This window comes from Corvus moneduloides, chromosome 3, assembly GCF_009650955.1.
Source record: "Corvus moneduloides isolate bCorMon1 chromosome 3, bCorMon1.pri, whole genome shotgun sequence".
Classification (NCBI taxonomy): Eukaryota; Metazoa; Chordata; class Aves; order Passeriformes; family Corvidae; genus Corvus; species Corvus moneduloides.
This window is the reverse complement of record NC_045478.1, coordinates 117982067-118002173: the sequence shown is the minus strand read 5'-3', so window position 1 is coordinate 118002173 and position 20107 is coordinate 117982067. Positions and strand designations below refer to the sequence as shown.

General features: G+C 44.9%; 1 long non-coding RNA gene across 4 annotated transcripts in view; it reads right to left on the bottom strand.

Annotated features, from left to right (window-relative positions):
• LOC116441618 overlaps window positions 1-20107 on the bottom strand; it is a 158345-nt gene that overhangs the window by 86329 nt on the left and 51909 nt on the right. For 3 of the 4 annotated variants that reach the window (XR_004239181.1, XR_004239180.1, XR_004239182.1), the window contains exon 3: window positions 3764-3844. The exons of the other annotated variant lie outside the window; for it this stretch is intronic. This is a non-coding gene — a long non-coding RNA (uncharacterized LOC116441618). The remainder of the gene's footprint in view (window positions 1-3763; window positions 3845-20107) is intronic. 4 annotated transcript variants of the gene reach the window in all.

Here is a 20107-nt window from a genome sequence, read left to right as displayed (position 1 = left end):
TCCCCAGCAGGCTCACAAGCTGCTGGTGAGCCCGGGGGAGGTGGGGAGGTTGGACTCTCCATAAATGTGTCACCCAAAATGGAGCAGACGGAGAAATCTGATAATTTAGAGCAACTCCTGTGTTACTCTGCCTGGTGGGGAGCAGCAGGGACACTGCTGAAGGCTTTTGAAAACAAAAATACTTCATCACTGCAAGGGCTGGGTGACTCATTGTCAAAAGTCTCTTTTCACAACACAATAGCATCTGAAGAGAACAGATAGAAGAAATGCTCAGCACAAAGATACACTGAAGGGAGAAACAAAGGGAAATGAAACCCAGGCAATCAATCCATCCACACTGTTACAGAACAATCCCGCGCTACTGTCTTTGCAAGAATCCAAAGATTGGGAAAGTGCTAAAGTCAGTTCATAATCCTCTGACAAAACCACACAGGTTTAGCCATGTCCTGCTGAAGCCAATGAGGGTGATTTCGGTGCCACAATCAGAGCATGTTAGCTTTAATGTTTTGATTTGCCATTTATTTGAAGCTAAAACACTTCCTAGGAAGTAAGATTCTCTAAGTCCTGCACCTACTCACTGCTGAAGACATGTAGGGAAACACCTACTTAGAACCACTTTTAGGTGACAGTTGTTCTCTGGGAAATGGATCCGCTGGATAGCAGCAGATGGAAAACACAGAGTTTGTGTTTGCTCACAAGATACAGGAGAAAAGTAAACCAAAAGTATCATTTTCTCCCAGTCAAGCCAGTTCAGAAGCTGGCCATGTCACCTACAGAATAAATACTTTTGTCTTTATGATCCTATTCAAGTATTTGAAGTGAAAATTTAATGTTTGGTTCAGCTCTAACAGGAAAAGCACTGCCAGAAAGTGGATAAAATCCAGCATCTAAACTGCAAACCATACATCTCATAGTTCACATCCCTGGAGTGGAGAATATTAAACATATTCCCAGCAAGTCTGCCTCATTCCTAAATATGAAAATTTAACACCTACCAACTTCTTAGACAAGACAACAGCAAGCCTCGAATGAGCCATGACCTGGTCTCTCATTGAAGAAATCCTGACTTTGCTTCAAGAAAATAAATTCTTTCTAGTTACCAAAAATCACAGCTATTTAAATAGCACTGACTGTGTAACCACAGATGAATCTTCACTACTTGGTGCATACTTGAACAGGGATATGCTGCCTGATTCTGTTTACAAATAATTAAAAGCCCCACCTGTAAAATCTGCCTTGGTGAATTTACATTGCTCAAATGGTTTTCTCCAAACCCAACTTCTTTTGTAGTGTTGAGGCCTGAAGTCAAAAAAGTTCTGCATGTTTATAATCAACAACTCCCAAGACCTTATATAATACAGTCACCTTCGTCCAACACACACACACACAGGTAAGAACATGCAGAATCGGAGTTCATCTTGCAAGGTGGGAGATGCTGGAATGCTAACAGATATGACCAGAAAACACATTCCAGTGTGTTAAAATTATTCCTGAACACTGGAAAGATCTTGTGCTCCTCAGAACTACGAGTAGTTAATATTGGAGGAAAGGATGGTTGTTGAACTGCACCAGTAACTACTTGGCACTCTTAGACCCAGGAAAAGCGATGGTGAGAAACACATCACAGTTCCCTCTACCCCTGAGGTGGATTCTTCGCAGTGGTGCTTGTTAGAAGCACCCCGTGTTTGTCAATCTTTCTCCTGAGCTTTTTTTTAATAAAAACAACAAACAACCCACAAAACCCCAACACAAGTCTCAAACTACACATATCCATCCTGTCCTAGCACAGGGATAAAGGAAACAGTCACAGCCACAGCACAGGAAATGCAGGTGTGTGGCTGGATGCAGCTTCCCCTGAAGATTTTGGCTCAGACATGACATGACACAAGCCTTGTATGACCACAAGTCGTCCTGGGTGCAGAGATGGTGCTCGCAGTTGCAAAATAATTGTGCACACAGCAACAAAAGTATGCATGTTTTGGAGTATCAGCTGAAAGAAAGAGATTTCCTTCGTGAAACTTATTCCCCTTGGGTTAGCTGAGGGTTTGCCAGGAGGAGGGAGGGAAAGAGGAAAAACACTTGAGGAAGCAATAGTTGAGCTGTTTTCAAAACTGATTTTGTTTTTAAAAAGCAAAACAACCTCCACATGAGCATCCCTACAAATCACATTTTTTCAGCCTTTAAAAACTGAGTTAAGAGGAGAGTTGTAGCTCCCAGCAGGTGGTGAGGACACCTGCTGTTATTTGTGTCGAGTGCACAGACACCCCAATTCCCCAGCCTTGCCTGAGCAGGGCCCAGGGTGATGCTGCAGAGCAACCACAGGTAACACGCGACCTTAAGCCCTCATCACCTAAAGCAGCCAGGCAAGCACCACTGATTGCAATTCATCAATGCAGAAATAAAACAGGATAGAGAACAACTTATCTGTGGTCAGAAATGGAGCTTCTGGCAGAAGCAAGAGCAAAACCCAGCCCCACTATTTCCCATCAAATTGTCTTCACCACAGAAGACAAATACATTCCGGGTAGGGAAATAACTTGGATATCAGACCTGTGTTCACACAAAATCCATCTCTTTGCATTATTTGTGCATGTACAGTGAAAAATATTCCTCCAACTTGGGACAATATTTCTGTATTTAAGACACAGAACTGGGCTCATATTTCAATACAGGCCTCCCCCAACTCCCTTCCAGCTACTGAGGTAAAGCTCTTTCTGAAGACATCAACACAGCCAGGCAAACTTCTCTTCACACCACTGATCTGCCACGGGAGCACCCCTTACTCTCAGGCTGCACCTGCCAAGGCTGGGTCTCCCCACTTTATCCTTCACAGCGCCTCAGAAGGGCACCCACAGCACACCTGGCACAAAGGCTGGTGGCACCCCCTCCCCAGCACTGTACCTTGAGCCCCGGGGTCTGCTCCACACTCCAGCATTGGGACAGGGCAGATCTCCAGTCCCTCTCCAGGAGCAAAGAGGAGAAATGGCTGTGGGTACTGCTGCAAATGGTCTGTGAGGGCACAGCCTCCCAGCACTCCTTGCTCTGGGCCAATTAATTGCCTTAATGTGGATCACCTGGAGCAGTTAAGAAGGTACAAGCCTTGCCTGGTGATTTCTCAGCTGCTCTGAAATCAGCTGCTGAATAACCCCCAAATCTCGGCGTTTGGGGCATTTGTTCTGCTGGGTTGAACCCTGGTCATTTGTCCTAAAGGCACAGCAGCACAGCTGGTGGCCAAGGCGTTCCCTTCCAGCCTGTTTAGTGTGCAGGTGAGTGCCCTGGACCTGGGGTGGGTGGGTGGCTCTTTGTGTAGTGTGTGCAGGTGTTTCTCATGAGAGCAGAAAGGAGCCAGGGCACCACAGACCTACCTGCCTCCCTCCCTGGGTGCTTTTCTAGGCATCCACCTGGATTTGGGCTTTGGAGGGGGCCTTGAATGTCTCACAAAAACTCCCTTTCCAACGCTGTTTTCATACAAATAAAAAAATGAAAGCCCTTAAAAATGACCTCTCAATAAAGTACCAAAACATTAAAATAACAGAATTTTCTGGAAGTGCTAATTTTCAAAGTAAAAAAATGCCATTGTGTTCTGTATTTGACCTGAGTTTATACTTTAACCACTTAACAAATGTCAATTTTAGAACAGACTGCTTAAAAAACACCGATAATTTTTTCCTTCACATTTTTAGAAACAAAACTCCTTTTCCTCCCATATTATTTACAGATCAACCTAGACAACATGGCAAAATATGTATATGCTAAAACATACCTGGTGTAGCTCCACAACAAAATTCAGCACCTCCTGCTGAGCTCCAGGGATCTTGTAACATGTTATTGTGCACCCACTGACCTGTCAAAACACAAAATGCCCTCAGAACCTCTAACACTGACTATCTGTGCAGTAGATCACTGTACATCAGTATTTCTGGATATACTTTGTCTGTCCACTCTCTACTTGTTTGGAGCAGAGAATAAGCAAAATGAGATGGTTTAGGCAGATGCTAACATGCCCTGAACCAGGTTTAAAGTCTTTGGACAGTAAAATACTCTTTATTTATAGTGTAGTGCTTCTTTCCCAGTTCAGGCATAGTTCAGTCCCAGTCATATAAATAATACTCTGACTGTTATAACAGAAAAAACCCAGTGTATAGGCCTACTTATTACACCAACCAGATAAGCCCTTTAAGGCCAGGGTAATTTATGGACTATGCTGGAACATTTATGGGCTAATTAGGCAGAGCTACAATGATAATGAATTTTATGGACACTGAAAAAACCCTGCAGATGAGCAGCCTGGCAAAGCACAGAATGTCACACAGCTTTGAAGACCATTCATCCAGCACTAGTAAAATATGGCTCTGTGAGAGTCGGGGCTGTGCCGGCAGCCAAACCAGAGCTGTAAACAACTCCTGCCCTGCAGAGAGATGGGAGCTGGGAGCTCCTGCAGCCCATCCTCAGCCACTGGTCTTGCCTGGCAAATACGACACATGAAAATATTACATTTGTCTGGATAACAAAGAGTTGCCACCAAAGCACAAAGGCACCAGCTCAGTGAAGGAAGACTGATGCGTTCCTAATTTTCACATCTTTCAGGAGCAAACTAGATCCTGAGATTAAAAAACACTACTTCAACCCTGATTTTTTGGGGATTGAAATTAGTCAAGAAAGGTAATTGTCTTGTTCTCTCAGCAGTGATGGTTTTGTCCGGCTCTGGAAAGAAAAGGAGTCCAGGAAAGCTGGTGGATTTTCAGGGATAACCTTCTCCAAACTCAAGAACTGTCCATGCCAACAATCTGAAAAACAATGGCAGCAGGAGTCTGCATGGATGAACACAGAGCTCCTGATAAAACTGAGCCCTAAAAAAGGAAGCATAGAAGAGGTCCAAGTAATTACCAGAAATACAGTCCTGGTGACAGCAGGTGACCAGACACTGGAGCAGGTTGCCCAGAGAGGTTATGGAGTCTCTATCCGTGCAGGTATTTAAACCCTGAGTGGACATGGCCCTGCTCCAACTGTCCCTGCTCAGAGCAGGGGGTGGACAGGATGGTGTCCATAAGCTCTTCCAAGATTGTGGCACAGAGGATGCTGAGCAGAGATGTGTGTGAAGTGCCGCCCCACTGGTGTGCCAAAGGCACCTGAGTCAGAGCAGCTGGGGAGCTGCCTCCATCCCCTTCATGGCCAGAGCCCTTTTGGGAGGGTCAAGGTTCACAGCTTGTTTTATCCCAGCCGCAGACAGACACAGGTGGGAATGCCCTGCCCTTTGCACAACCGTCCCATGGTCAGAGCTCTCAGCTGCGTGCGGGGAGCTCTCCCAGGAGTATTCCTGTATTTTACAATAAACAATCTTGGCATAAAGCAAACCAAAACAAAGTGAAACCCAAGCAAAATAATCTTGGGGATTGGGATGAGAAGCCAGGAACCCTACCTGCCAGCTGGATGCCCTGGGTGCTGTTACAGACCTTTTCTTCACAGAGTATTCTCCTCCTTGGTTCATAGGGAGTTCTCTGTGTCCCCAGTCTGAGATAAACAGAGGCCTTTGACTGTGCCAGCCAAGCCTGTAACCCCAAGGCCATGCAACACCATGAGCAGAAACAACCGGACGTCTAAGGACTCATCTAAAAGACTCTGCAAGACATATGTCAGCTTTCCTGTTGTTGTTTTTTCTGATTCTGTTTGCCTGCTTTGCCTTACAGCACATCTTAGCATGAAAGCAAACAGCTCAGAGATCCCTAATCCCCTCACTGCTGTTCCTACGTTGTTATCTCAGGGCAGAAGGTCTGGCTTTGCAGCCACACATTGCATGTCACACCTCAGCGTATTGATTTAGCAACAGCTTCCTCTGATTTACAGCTCCAACTGACATTAGAAGTGGTTCCTGTACAAAAAAATACATGATAAAATGTGGCATAGTCAGTAGAAATTAATTTAGAGCCACTAAATCTGCCCTGGGAATAGTCCTGTGCTTCTAAGTTAAGCACACTCTGGGGTTTACAGGTATTTAAGCACAGCTCAGCTCTATGCTGCCCAGTATTTCAGGTGGTGTTTTTAAAGGTGTTTGACCAACTACAGTGGTTAAGTTGAAGGTAAATATGATTTTCAAAAGCTCCTCAAACAGTGCTTTTGTTACTCTCAGTAGGAGTTAGTACCAGGATCAACAGGGACCTGAGAGTGTTTTCTCCAACTGAATGAGGAGACCTCAATCCTGAAATGAACTGGCTTAAAAAGCTTTAAGACCTGGTGCTGGGAAGGATCTTAGGTGTCTTCTGGAAATCTCCCTCTGCCCAGTGAGGAAAGGTGGCCCTCAGCCTTAGCAGCACTGAGCAGGGAATATCCAAGTATGTGACTTAGGGACTTGGAATTGGCTTTCCCCCGTAGTGTTACTGAAGGGGGCACAGCTAAAACAGCAAAGAGCAAAACACTCACTTGGACCTAAAATCTGGACTCTTTGGGACAGGAACTTTGGGCCTGCTAATTCATTTAAGTGTCTGCTGATACAGCTAATTAGAGATAGGAAAATCAGACGGGAGCCACATCCCCCAGGCCAGACCTCTGCAGCTGGGCTCACCTTCTAACCCCACTTCATGGCCAACTAGAGATGCTTTTTTTAGGGGCTGATTCATTTGTCCCATTTCAGGGTGAGCCCTGGGCTCAGAGCCCATTTTTCTGCCCCAGGGAGCACCAGGGGGCTGGTTCCCATGTGGCTCTGAGCATCAGCCTCTGTAGGTGGATAAATTTAGGTGAGACAAACCCTCTCCTTCCTGAAGGGATGCCATATCCCATTGAAATCATGAAGAGTTAGTCACCCCCATGCTTTGGATATCCCTCCAATCTCTGCCATTGATTTACATACTCATTAATACACATTAATTCATATATGCATCAATATAGGACTTTTTGTCTTTGTATGCGTCTGCTTGGGGTTTGGTTTATTGGGACACCAAATAACGTCACAATTTCTCATGGGAGTACCTGAACAACTTGTAAATTCACACTTATAACTGAGAGTATTAGAACAGAATTCAACAAATAACAGAAATCCAGTGAAACACGCCGACAGTCAAAACACATTCTTGGAGATTCTCTACTTTCTTTAGGTTTCCCAAACACTGAACACACAAATGGTTTTGACATTATTACTAGGACCTTTCAGGCTTTTCCCTCTTTTATTTTTCTGCTACTTGAAAATGGAGAGACATTGGAGGTATTCTGATGTGTTTTGATCACCTTTCACATCTCATACTGTTTTCCAGTCCAAAAAAGCGGGTAAACAGGAAAAAATTAAATGAAAAATAGGAGGCTGGAATTGCAGCTAAACCACGGCAATGCCACAACTGAATAAGGAAGCAAAAATTTGGTTTACAGAAACCAAAATATATAAATCTTTCAGTCTAGTACTTCGTTCTCATTTAGCAAAAAACCATGTTTTCCCACATTTCCTTCTCAGCCTGACTGCAGATGAAAACTTGTGGTGTATTAATCCCTTCCTAAATTAGATATGCCCTCTGAAAAGTATGGAATCGTGGGCTATAAATGGCTTAGCATTAATTGCAGTAATTTCCCCATGGCTAAAATGGATGTTGCAGGGCCTTTTATTCCCTTAAATTCTCTTCATCCTTTCTTTAAATAGCTGGAGTGTGAATGTCGCCTGACATTTCTGTTCCTTTGGGGAGCAGTTGCACCCCCTGACCCTTGGCTGTGTCTCCCAGAAGCTGCAGTCATTTTCAGTTAAGGGTAATTGGCAGCAGAATACACTTTGTTCTGTATAGTGTTAAAAATGGGGGACTTTGTTTTGCCAACCTTCCTGAACTTCCTTTCAGTTCAACGAAGGAGTGCAACATTTGTATAAGAAAGAAATATTGTCTTCAATGGGAAATGTATTCCATGTGTGTTATAATTTATATTATGACAGATCTTTCTTAATGTACAATATTGTTATTCAGCGGGTGGAAAGAAACTTCATCAACTTCTTTCTTTCTTTCGGAAAAAAATGAGTTCTTTGAGGCGACCATAATTTTTATTTGCGGAAATATGTGATAAATTTGAATAATAAATTTATATTAAACCTCCCATTTGTATTCGATTTCCTTCATAAATCTGGGTAAGATGTCAGCTGAGCTGTTCATATATAAAATATTAGAACAAACATTGCCTGTCTAATTGAAAAATCTGTCTTCATCAAGGACCTGGAGCTGAGCTTAAGAATGAAAGATGGAGGCTTTATTTAATGCAGCTCTGCCCCGACTGTCATGAATGCTGTCTTTTTCCTCCCCTTCACCACCTCAACAGGAATAGCAAAGCTCTATTCCCCAACTGGTCTTAAAGGCAGAAATACAAAGATTTGCAGAGAAAGGAATGGTCGCTGGTGTCTGTGGAGTGCTTTAAGGGACTTATGTTTGCGAGCGTTAATCCTCCTGCACTTACAGGATGGGAGTTGCAATCCCTACTGGATTGGTTGGCCCGGGCTCAAAATTTACAGCTAATGTAATAATCTTCCAGGGTCACCCCATGGGGTCACTCCCGTTATCACCAGAGGATGTAACCACAACAGCGGGGAGACATAAAGGCGAAAGCAGAAAGGGAAATGAAAAAGGAGGCTGGGAGGGTTTTGCAGACCAAGGAAAGAAAAAAAGGAGGAAAGAAAGGGGCAAGAAGAGAGCATATGTGTGTTTTCAGAACCGCTGGGATTTCCCTGGCTGATCTGAAGCCCAGAGAGTGACTGTGAAAACCTGCCAACCCCACCAACATGCCCTGATCCAGCCAGGCTTTCACGAGAGCCAGTGCAAACTCGGTCCCGGTTTGAAATGGAGACAGGGCACTCTGTGGCCCCTGGAGCAGGCGAGGGTGAGAGCCAGAGGGACCGGGAGGGGACCCAGAGAGAGCAGCATCCCAGGAAGCCCGGCTGGAGGGCGGAGGATGCCTGCACTGCTCACAGGGGCACAGGGCTTGAGCCTGCGGAGCTTCACGGATGTGCAGCAGGGGTGAGCAGGACTCTCCCAGTTTGTTATTCCAGAACAAAAATGCCCAAGTGCCTGGTAATTAACAATTCAAGGGTCTCTGAAGCTCTTTCAAAGTTCACTTGTAAGGATGTGCGTAAGACTCTTCTTTGCTGCCCTCAGGAAGCACTGAGGTGAGTGAATGTGAGACAATGCTGGTTTGTAGAGAGCAGTCACCAGAGGAGATAAACCTCCACTTTTGTCGAGCTGGATCCTTCCCAGGGCCTCACAAACAGCTCGGGGAGGGTGGAGGCTGCAGTGCTATGGACGGGGAGGAGCTGCATCCAGATGTGGACTGGGCTGGCAGCACACAGATTGTGCAACACTTTGAGCTGGATAAGGTCAGAGATACGGCCCTGGCATCTCCTGCAGATGGGAGCAGCTGCTGGGCTGCTAATCCACAGCTCTGGAAAACTGTGTCCAGTTTTTATCCCACCAGACACCTTCCCTACGACCTTGTTCAAAGCACTCGGCTCCTCCAAACCTTGGAAGTCTTTCATCTGTGGCCCTGGTGCTTCCACCACAGAGCCAAGGGCCTTTTTTGCACTGGCCTCAGAGCTGCTTTGTGTCCAGCCCTAAGCAAAGGGGCAACTTGAGTAACAAGGAGGAATTTGGAGGGGAGAAAGAACAAAGAAGTGCCAAGAAGGCCTAAGAAGATGTAGCTCGCACAAGAGCCAAAATCTCAACATAAGGAACAGTCATGTTCTGTCTATTCTGATGGACACTAAAGGTGGCATTACATCAATATTAATAAATAATCTGGTGGCCACTGAAAACTTTATATTCCATCTTTTGGAAGGATATTCTGGACCAAAGGACATTTCTAAAAGTTCAATCTCTACTTGTGACTCTTCAAGTACCTCACCAGTACCTTTGTGAAGGGAGAAGGTGGATGAAGAGCACCTATTTTAGCATGTCAAACTCTCCTTTGACTCGAGGATCTCCCAACCCATAAAACTCCTGGTAAAGAGAAGTGTGAGTACATGGGAAAGACAGGAAAAGGGAACTGATGACTTCAACCAGTGTAAAGAAAACCAGAGACTAAGAAATTTGTCAGAAAACTATCAGTCTGTCAAAAGAAAATAAACTACATCTCTGCTGCACTCAGAAATGAAACCAGTATCAACCTCAGCCTTCAAAGTACTGGCGATCATGTGTCTCTTCTTGGTAGCTGGAAATTCATCCAAGGCTTAAGACAATCTCATTTGTCTCCTGTTGCAGGTTTTTGGCCCTAATAATTTTTCATGTAGGCAGTACTGCTACAGTGGAATTACAGCCCAGCAATGCCTTTCACCATTCAGGGAGAAACTAGGGAGGGACAGGATGACTTGTGATAGAAATATTTTTTGTTCAGCCAAAAAGATAAGGAAAAAATCCCCATTAACCGCAACACAAGTACTCAGTAAGAACCTAAGAAAACTGGAATGAATATTCTTCAACTCCTGAACAAATCTGCAAATTAAAATGTCTCATTTTCTGGTTTTGATGAAACACAGAAACACTCCAAGGAAAGTAGAAACTTTCTGTGATTTGCTTGCTTTGGCAGAAATTAAATAGTTTCTGATAATAACTTTTATGAACACTGCTTTTACCAGCCTTTGCTCTCACCATCCCTTTATTAAAATCTAGGGAAGCTTCTTATTAAAAGACATGTAAAGGAATAAGCTAAAAGCAAATCACCTCTCAGTTTGCATTAAGGGATAGTGGAGATGTAGAAGTGACTTCCAACCAAAGTCAAAGGAAAACCCTGCCACGTCACTGGGGACAACATGCAGGTGGCAGCAGGGCGTTCAGTCACAGACCTTCCTGCAATGCTACATGTCAGGAGTACGAGCTTTGAACTAAGTTTCAAGAGGACCGTAACAGATTGGGAGCAGATGCCAGAAACAGACACTGCCAACCGTGCTAGAAGTGGCCACCAACCATCCTGCCTCCCTGATAAGATCATCCAAAACTAAAGGGTTCAGCATAGCACTGCTGCACTTCTTACACCTCAGCAGGTGGGTTTGTTCTCAGGTCTCACAACTACCAACACACACTTTATGAATACACACTTACACAGGTAACAAGAGGAAGGCAAGAGGTTAACACTGGCTCTGGAGGCTCCTGACTCTGGTAGATACAGTGGCTGATGGGAGCAGTGTTCACCCTTGCGAGTTTCCATCTGATACTGTAATTTAGGGAATGACCTGTCTATTAACCCTGCCCCACTCTCGCTGCACCAGCAGCAATTCAGGTGGAGCTCAATAGCCTCTGTCATTGTCCCAGCCTGCCATGAGGTTTCTCAGCTCAATGCCACACTTGAATGAAACTCTGTCATTATGCTATATTTAGGTAATGAAAGGTGTAATTAGCTTTGTTCTGCTGCAAGCTGATCCGACCCTGTAGGCATTATAAAAGGTAATAAAATAGGTGCCCAGATATAAAACCCTGAATAAGCATATTATTCGGTGTAATTTCCCGAGCCAAAAACTGATGAAAGAACTGGGGTGAGGGAGCCTCAGCTGCTGCAGTGCCCAACCAGGCACGCCGTGAGAAGCCACGCAGAAAGTGCAGCCAAGGGATGTCGAGGCATCAACAGAGCCAATATTGAACCAGTCCCCTGCTGGTGCAGCTTTTCTATAATTGATGGCATTTTGTGATGATTGCTTTCCTATTACAACCTTGTATCTTATCTCCCCATTGTGAGGGGAGCAGCTTTATGTTATTGTCAGCAGCTCTCCAGAGCCAGCATTATCCCAGGCCCATGGCCTTTGTGGGGCTGTCGGCTTGTCATTAATTGTCCTGCCTGACCTTTGTTTGGGACTTTGGCCATCTGCTTTATCGCACCCCATCAGCCTCCGGGAGGAATGAATGGAACTGATAATGTAGAAGTCCTGGCAGGAGAGATACTGGGCTAGAAGCTCTGGATGCCAAATGAGTCAGTCCTTGGGACATCACACATTTTCTTAGTGTGAGTAATTCCAGTTGAGGAAAGGAGTTTTGCGGTATTTGCAAAAAAAATGCTGGCATGTTTGATATGGGCGCTATCCACACCAGCAGGTCCTTGCTGATTTACACCAGGTGAGTGTCACCTCAGCTTTGGACTGTGCCTTAGTTCTTCAGGGAATATCCCGAATGCTTTCCTTGTTTCCAAGACAGTGAAAAATCATGCAATGGCTCATACTCTCCACATCCACATCACGTTCCTAGGGATGAGCTACTCTTCCAACCCCCCTTGATTCCAGCTGCAGCAGGACCAAAGCTCCATAGTGAAATACGCCAGTGGAAAAATCCCTCTTCTGCTATACCAGAGGCTGACCTGGTATCTGTTGGTGGTTCGGAGTCTTGAGCAAGGACAGGAAGCCAAGAAAATGTGGGCACCTGAGCCACCAGCTCCTGGCAGGGTGGCTGGTACTGCCCATCCATGGAGCTCTGGGACTTTGCAGTGCCTCACACGTTTGGAAGGGACTACAGCATTTGAGTGTGTGGGTTCACCCTCTCGTGCCCACGTCACCCATTGTTCTCTTGGATGTGGCTGCTCCTGAGTGTCCCACAGACCATTCCCCACACATGGTGGGGGGCTGGGAGCGTCTGGCCCAGCGCACACACAAAACACACCTTGGAGGAGCTGACTCCAGGGTGCTGGACAACATTTTCACGTAGCGGCCATGATCAAAAGGCTGCTGGAGTCATGGGAAAGGTGCATCCCTCCCAGGGACTCCAGTGGGCTTTAAAGCAGGGCCAGTGATCAGCAGCCTATGAAGTCTCCTCAGGAAAGTCTCCCACAATAAAGATGTTTCACCTGATGCAGGTGCTTGTAAAACATTTCTCAAGCAATTATAAACAGGTAATGCTGAAATTGCATAGGCATAGACACAGGGAAATGGTTCTGTTTGCTCTTTGCTAATCACCAGGACTATGGGTGTTTGCTCCCTGCTGGGAAGAAGGAGTTTCTCAGACATATTCCCTAGGTGAGGCAGGAGCTGATGGTGAATATGACCAAAGCACCCAAAGGCAAATATTCCAGTTATTGCCCTCTGGTCTGGCGGGGACCACCAAGTGACTCGTGCACACCTATCCCCCCATCCCACTTTACCACAACTTGCTCTTCTTTCCCTCTGCTGGGTCTCCTACTCCTAATTTGTTTGCCACGCATGACAGAATAAATGTTTTCAACATATTGAATGCAGTTATCTTCCATAAAAAAAGCACTGACTCTCAGGAAAGCCTTTAGACCAGCACTAAAAATCTCCTCCAGCAACAATGGTAAGAGAGACATTAAAAAGAGCCCTTAAAAATTCACAGCATTTGCTTCTTTTTAAATTTTTTCCCTTTTGTGTGGTATTTAATCAACTCTTGCAGTTATATTATTTCCCAATAGCACATTGCTTTTATCAGAATAAATCAAGCTTTCCTACCCTCATATCCAGTACCCACATTCTAGGACATAGGAAAAATCCACAAAGCAGCCAGGAGTATGAAGGCAGATGTGGGGACACCAATTCAAATCCACCCTGGCACCAGAGATTTACCCCAGGAATTACAAGGCAGAAAGCTCTGTGTTTTCTGTGAGGTCAGAATAGATTTCCCAACAATCCTCTTGGATCTCAAATCTTCTGAATTAGTTCATCTGGAGCTTGTCTATCAAGCAAAATCAACACACCAGCTACAAGCAGCCGTACTGCTGATTTCCCCCCTTTTTTTTGTCCCACAAAGAGCCAGACAAAGCCACAGCAAGATCCTCCATATCTGCAAGCCCCAACCTGCCATGGGCCCAGCTGGACACAGCCTCAGAGCAACCCACAGCAAACACCTCCCCAGATCCGCAGTGGGAGATGGCAGCCGCCCACACTTTCACTCAGGAATGCCTCTGGTCTCAGGAGATGATGGATATTTTCTCCTGATGCTCCCCATGGAAAAACAAACAAACACACACCTTCTGACAGCCCCGTAACCTGGGTACTACTGGGGGGCGGGAAGCCGCACCCTGCCAGTAGAAAATTACTCCTGTGTTCAGGCAGGCACAGAGAGCACCAGGTACCCTGCTCTGCCACAAACTTCCTCCTCAGCCTTGGGAAAGTCACTTAACTGCCACAATTTGGATATTAATGGGCGTGAGATGCATGAATATTTTTCCATTTGCTCTTGGTAAAGTCGGGGTAATGGCTGGGCTCTACCTCGCAGGGGGGTGGTGAGAAAAAACCAATAAAGGTGGTAAGACAGTCCCAGCCTGCTGGGGTGGGGGCCACACACATTCCTGAAATAGATTTCCTTGGGGTCAAGTTTCTCTCGAGGTGGTATTTCGAAAGCTAAACATGAAGGGGTAATGAATTACTGTTCAGGATAAAGCCAGTCCTCAGCTATTCATAGTTTGGATATATCTCACAATGTTTTTATCAGGGCCAGCTCCAGCGCTTATTAAAAATCCAAGTAATGTCCTGTTCCACTGGCTTTCTCTGGCCTTAGGTGATACTGCTTGCTGAATACAATGAAAATGTGTCACTTGAAAATAAATGTGTTCTTTCCAAGGAAATCTGGCTCGGAAGCCTGATAAATTCCACCATTCACTCAGCTGCTGGAATTTGAAGAATCCCTCCCCATCCTTCAGCTGGTATTTTCTTAAAAGTAACTATCAGGAATTATCAAACGTGGGGAATTCCCGAAGGCCCTAACATCCCAGCTGGATCAAAGTGTGGCGCTGATAAGATCAGTGACTGAGTACATCCCCATTCTGTGGAAGGTAGGTGGGCGGAAGGATAAATACAGTAGAGGCCGTGCCAGAAGCTAATGCAGAACAAACACTGAGCTACCCCAGATGCATTTTCATCTGGCTTTGTCTGTGACAGACCATCTTCCCACCTGCGGAGAGAGGAGCGCTTCAGGCGGATTTCAGCTGGCACCGGCTCACTTTCAGCACCTCAGCTCCCCTGCCCGGCCCAGATCCCTCTCCCAAGCAGAGCAGGGCACTTCCCAAGCCAGGCAAGAGAGATGAGACTCTACTTATAGCCTAACACCGGAGAAGACAGCTTGTGTCTGAAGGAGATGCACTGAATGTGGTTTTCCACAGTTCCTGCACAGTTTACACTCCTTTAAACTACCCACAAAGCTGAAATGCCTTTAAAGTCCTCTCAAAGGTACCAGGTCTCTGACGGTTTCTTGCCAAAAGGTAGCCGAGACTTCATGTTTCATCTTAAATCAAGAGAGCTTTAGTGATTCCACGTTTCTGCAGCAGATGCGGAAATCTGTCATGCTTTTGGAACACAAGACTCCTGCTTCCCAATCAAGGGTGTTGGGGCAAACTTTGCAAACAGAAATAGATGCATATTCATATTCATGCATTCACCTCAATTACAGGCAATACCTGTGGATGGAGGGGCTGGCACTACCTGTTTCATTTTCTTGTTTACTTTGAGAGTTTTCCAAAATCCCAGCAAGGGAAAATTAAAAATAATGAATTCTGCACTCTCCCTGGGTTTCCCTCTGTCAGATCCCTGTCCCACCCACAAGGTGCAGTGCTACTGTCTGCACACAGCAAAGAACTGCAGAGCCTATTCCTCTCCATTAAGGTATTTAGCAGATGTACAAAAGACACATTTTTACCAACCTGTTATAAGAAAATCAAAGTAAAGGGGAAATCCTAACAGCATAAGAGCAGCACTAAGTGGAAATATTACAACGTAAGAGCAGGTGCTGCTTTGGCAACAGATACTGATACCACAAGGTGTTTGAGAGAAGATGCTGCACATTCTCAATATTTCAGTGGCATTTATCTTTCTACCTTTTGAATATTTTTAAATGGCCATTGCCTGGCAGTTGCCAGGTAGAAATTAAATCAAGCTGAGTCATTGCTTTTCATTTTGCTTCCCTGACTTACTGTAACAGTTGTGAGGTTGGTTGGTGGAGAATGGAAATGTCAGGGGAAGCATTTTTTTATTAGTGGCTTCTGGAGGAAATGTGCCATTAACTGTGCTACCATTATTTGCTTCACCAGTCTGAATTCATGTGAAGTGAGAGAGCTGATGTCAGAACCAGGGATTGCTGACACCACCATCTGCTGGGAATGGAGATGTGTGTTAGGACTTTGCCTATTTCAGGTTTTATGATTATTTTACTACTCATTTTAATGCCAGAGTTTCCATTTTTCACATCCTGATTGCTTTCAGGTGCATCAGTTCATATAATACTAGCAAAGGATGCATTTTTAAAACGTTTTTCCAAGGACCTGGAAAAGAAATTCTTAGGATTTTCCTGCCCTGTGGGGTCACTCACAGTGTAGGCTCTATTAGTGCTGCTGTTTGGTTGCTAATGTGATGAATTAATGTTTCTTTAAAATGGGTTCAATGCTTCACAGGCAGTGCACACACCATCCCATAAATGTGACATGTGAAGAGAAAAATAGCAGCACGTAACAATATCATCACACTGAAAGTTTGGGTGAAAATGCATTAAAAATTCTCTCTGATGGCAAAAACTTTCTGTAAGTTTTTGACTTTCCAGTTTGTACGGAAAACAAGGCAGCGCTCCCTGTGCTCAAAGACAAACGTGATTTTTCCAAGATCTTTTATCTTCTGCAAAAGGCTTTTTGAGGAGGAACGTGTGAGGAAGTGGCAATGACAGGCAGGTAACTATTAAAGGTGACAGAAGCAGGATGTGGTGCTAGAAGGTGTTTCAAAGACCCAACCAGCAAAACTGAGTCTGGCTGCTTTCGGCAAGATTGCAAGTGCATAGTAAAGTTAAGCATATGCTCAAATAGTAGTAGGTTGAATAAAGATGGACTTATGCACACATTCAAGCTCTTTGATGAAGTTTCTTATTAGTGGGTTTCATTTTATACAACTGAAAGTGCCAGGGTGAGTTGCTGGGATGTTAATAGAGAGTGTCTTTGCTGACCAAGCTCAGACAGTGGGTGGAAAAAGTTGTGGAATGGTGTTAAAGAGCATTCCAGAGCAAAATTAGCTCTGCTTCGCATTATATATATTTCAAAACATGGGCAAACTGTTAATAACAAGATGAGACATCAAGGCATGCATCAAGGATAACGAGTTAATCATTAAATTATTCCTGTCTGTTTACATTGTCAGACAAAGTAGCAGTCAAAACATTCAGAACGTTGCCTCAGCGCTAGAAAATCCACAGGGAAAATACCTTTTCGGCACTTAAAAAAACAATTTTCAAGCTACTGAGTCATCAAAATTAGTTCTGCACTGTTAAACTTTAAAGGAATTCTGCAGATAAAGGAGTCCATGAAGCGACTCTGAGTCAATTGTGCGATGAAAACGATTTATGCTGGAAAACAAAAAGCCCCCCTCACTATTACTTTTGGTATTTTCTCATCTTCACCAGCATCAAGCACTGTTGTTTCTGTCCTCGACTAAAGGTATTTAACAGACTAACACGGTGAGAGTGATCTGCTTAACGACCACACTGATTTATGCAGAAGATTAGAGCTGCCTCCCCATCCCCACTACAACACCACTCCGGAGAGGACAATGTTTTTCCTTCCTTCACTGGGATCCGTGGTATCTCATTCCATGCCACAGGCTCCTCAGAAATGCTCGGAAATGATGGGGAAGGGGTTGACTTTCTTAAGGTTCACCTGCTCATCTCAAAGAACGACACGGCTGACAAGGCACCAGCCTTTCAGCTCTGTGTGGTTTAGCAGCTCTGCTTCGGGATTCCCAAAGATGTTTAAGGGCACTGCAGAGTTGTTCTGGACCGCTTCAATTCCTCCTAATGTGACTGTTAATGGAGTTATGGAAAAAGGGAAGATGCATATGAAAAGGAAGATACAGATCTAGAGTAATTTTCTGTGTTTGTTTACCGAATGTCTGTACATAACTCCTACGGAGTTACTCCCACCTTACGTGAGCATACTGTCCTCAGCCTGAAGATTTAAAATGTTTGGACAAAACTACGAATTATTTTGATGTCAAATGTCCTCAGCCATTTCTTCAGTGAGACATTCTTTTAACGAGTCCCTTAAGATACTGACACTTTTTTGCTGCTTCACTCTAATGATGAGTAGTGGGCACTGCTGTCTGTCTCTTTATCTGGTTCCTGGTCACTGCTGGCCGCAAGCCATGAATTCCAACCCTCTCCTTGTCCCACCATCCTGGAGAGCCAAGTGTCCCACTGCAACACCATGGGCTGCAAACACCCTCAAACACAGCCTCCTTTCTTTGGAAAGCACTTGGGCAGCGCTATAGATCTCTGTGACAGAGATCCCCAGCCATTCAAATTCCTGCACTCGGGATCATTTGGAACCACACGGCTGCCTGCAAGGTTGCAGCTGAGCTCCCCATCCCCTTGGCAGCCCCATGGGTGGTCAGCACGGAGCGGGCAACACGAGCGTGTCCCGGCGTTCCTGAGCTCCCACGGCTCTTCCCCGGAGGCTTTTCCCCGCCCGGATGCCTGGATCTGTGCCCCGGGGCCGTGTTGCTGCACGCAGGGTGGTGGTTCCCCTGGCCCCGCTGCAGAATGCGGAGGAGATAACCGGGCCCGGCAGCCCCGGGCGGCCGCACAGGAACGGAGCCCTCAGCCTGCAGTTTTTCAAGCAGCTTTGTGATTATCAGCAATTACCTAACTGGGCTGGGTATTTCCACTCCTGCCCCTCTCTTGTTTGGTCACAAGATAGTTAATTAGAGAGACGAAGAGGGTTTCATTATATCCTCATTGCTGCCTTTCAAGGGGGAAGAATTGCAGAAATGCAACAAGCCAAATTTCCTCACAGTCAAAGATTAATTTGAAAGCTGTCTGGTGAAAGTGTATTTTTTCTGAAGCTATAATACACTTGCAGCTACTGGGATAGTGGAGGATGTAAAGTATCTATCAGACATAACAAATGAAGTGAGAACTCATTCAATGTTTAAAAAAAAAAATTCTCAGGAGGATAAAGTCTTTGTTGATAGTACCTTCCTTAGCAAATTTTTCATGATTATTATTTCCTCATCAAAAACATTTTCTACATTGATTGGTATGCTCAATTCTTGAGTATTTCCACACACTAGTGGTGTTTGTTGTTTTATTTGAGAAAAGTGAGATTTTTGCATTGGGATGAAGAGTGATCTTTACTTCTCTCAAAGTCATGTGGGTCAACATATTCCCCGGGGGAAACAATTTGACCACCACTTTGGACAACAAACATAATGTGTGAAAGAATGAATGGAAAACAACTAGAATTGTACGAATGTTTAGCAAAGCTTGAAAATATTTTATAAGCATATTTTTGCTTCATAGAAAGAGAAAACAAACACTGAAAGCTACCACTTTTTAGACCTATTTTCTACTAAAGGTTAGTTTGAGCAGCTCTAAAACTGCCAGCGAACAGGACTTTAAACAAGATGGGGAAGATAATTCCTGACCTTTGAATATCACGAACATTTGCTCAAGTAAAGAATGATTCATGATGACTGCATGAATCCATGGAGGGGACTTGGTTTGCAGCAAACTTCTAGGATGAGCATTTCAGTGAGCCCCACTGGTGAGCAAATTCCCAAGACATTGTGCCATAGCTCATGACATTCCACAGACCACAGGGCATGCCGTGGCCCAGGGGGAGAGCTCTAGGATATGGAATACATTTTGGTTTGAATTATTGTTAACCCCTGGAGCCCAGGAGCTGACTGCCATGGCAGCACATCGCTGAGGTCCAGACAGACTTAGGAGGGTAAAGAACGGCATTTCATGCCACTAATACACTGCTGCAGCCCTTTAACACTAACAGAACAGGGTAAGCAACTGAGGAAGGGCAGAGCTCTGCAATTCAAAGGCAACAAGAGGGCCTAGAAATTTCAGTTTGATTTGATATTCACATCTTAGGAAAATCTCTAATAAGGGAGTAGGAAGCAACTTCATGGCCACAAGCAGCACGGAGGAATGGGAGGCAGAAGCCAGATGTGATACAAAGCACACAAAACAGCAATTCCCAGTCCACTTTCTTCTTCGGACCAATATATTCCTGCTTTTCTTTCTTCAGTGTAGCATCACTGCCACTCTTTCTGTGAAGCTGCAGCTCACAGGGCACTATTTTAGCAGAAATAATGTGAGTGGTGCCTCTATTGTACACACACCAGGCACAATTCCTGAAGAATATCCTCAGATTCACCTGTGCTGAGCCTAATTGCTGCTCATACAATTAA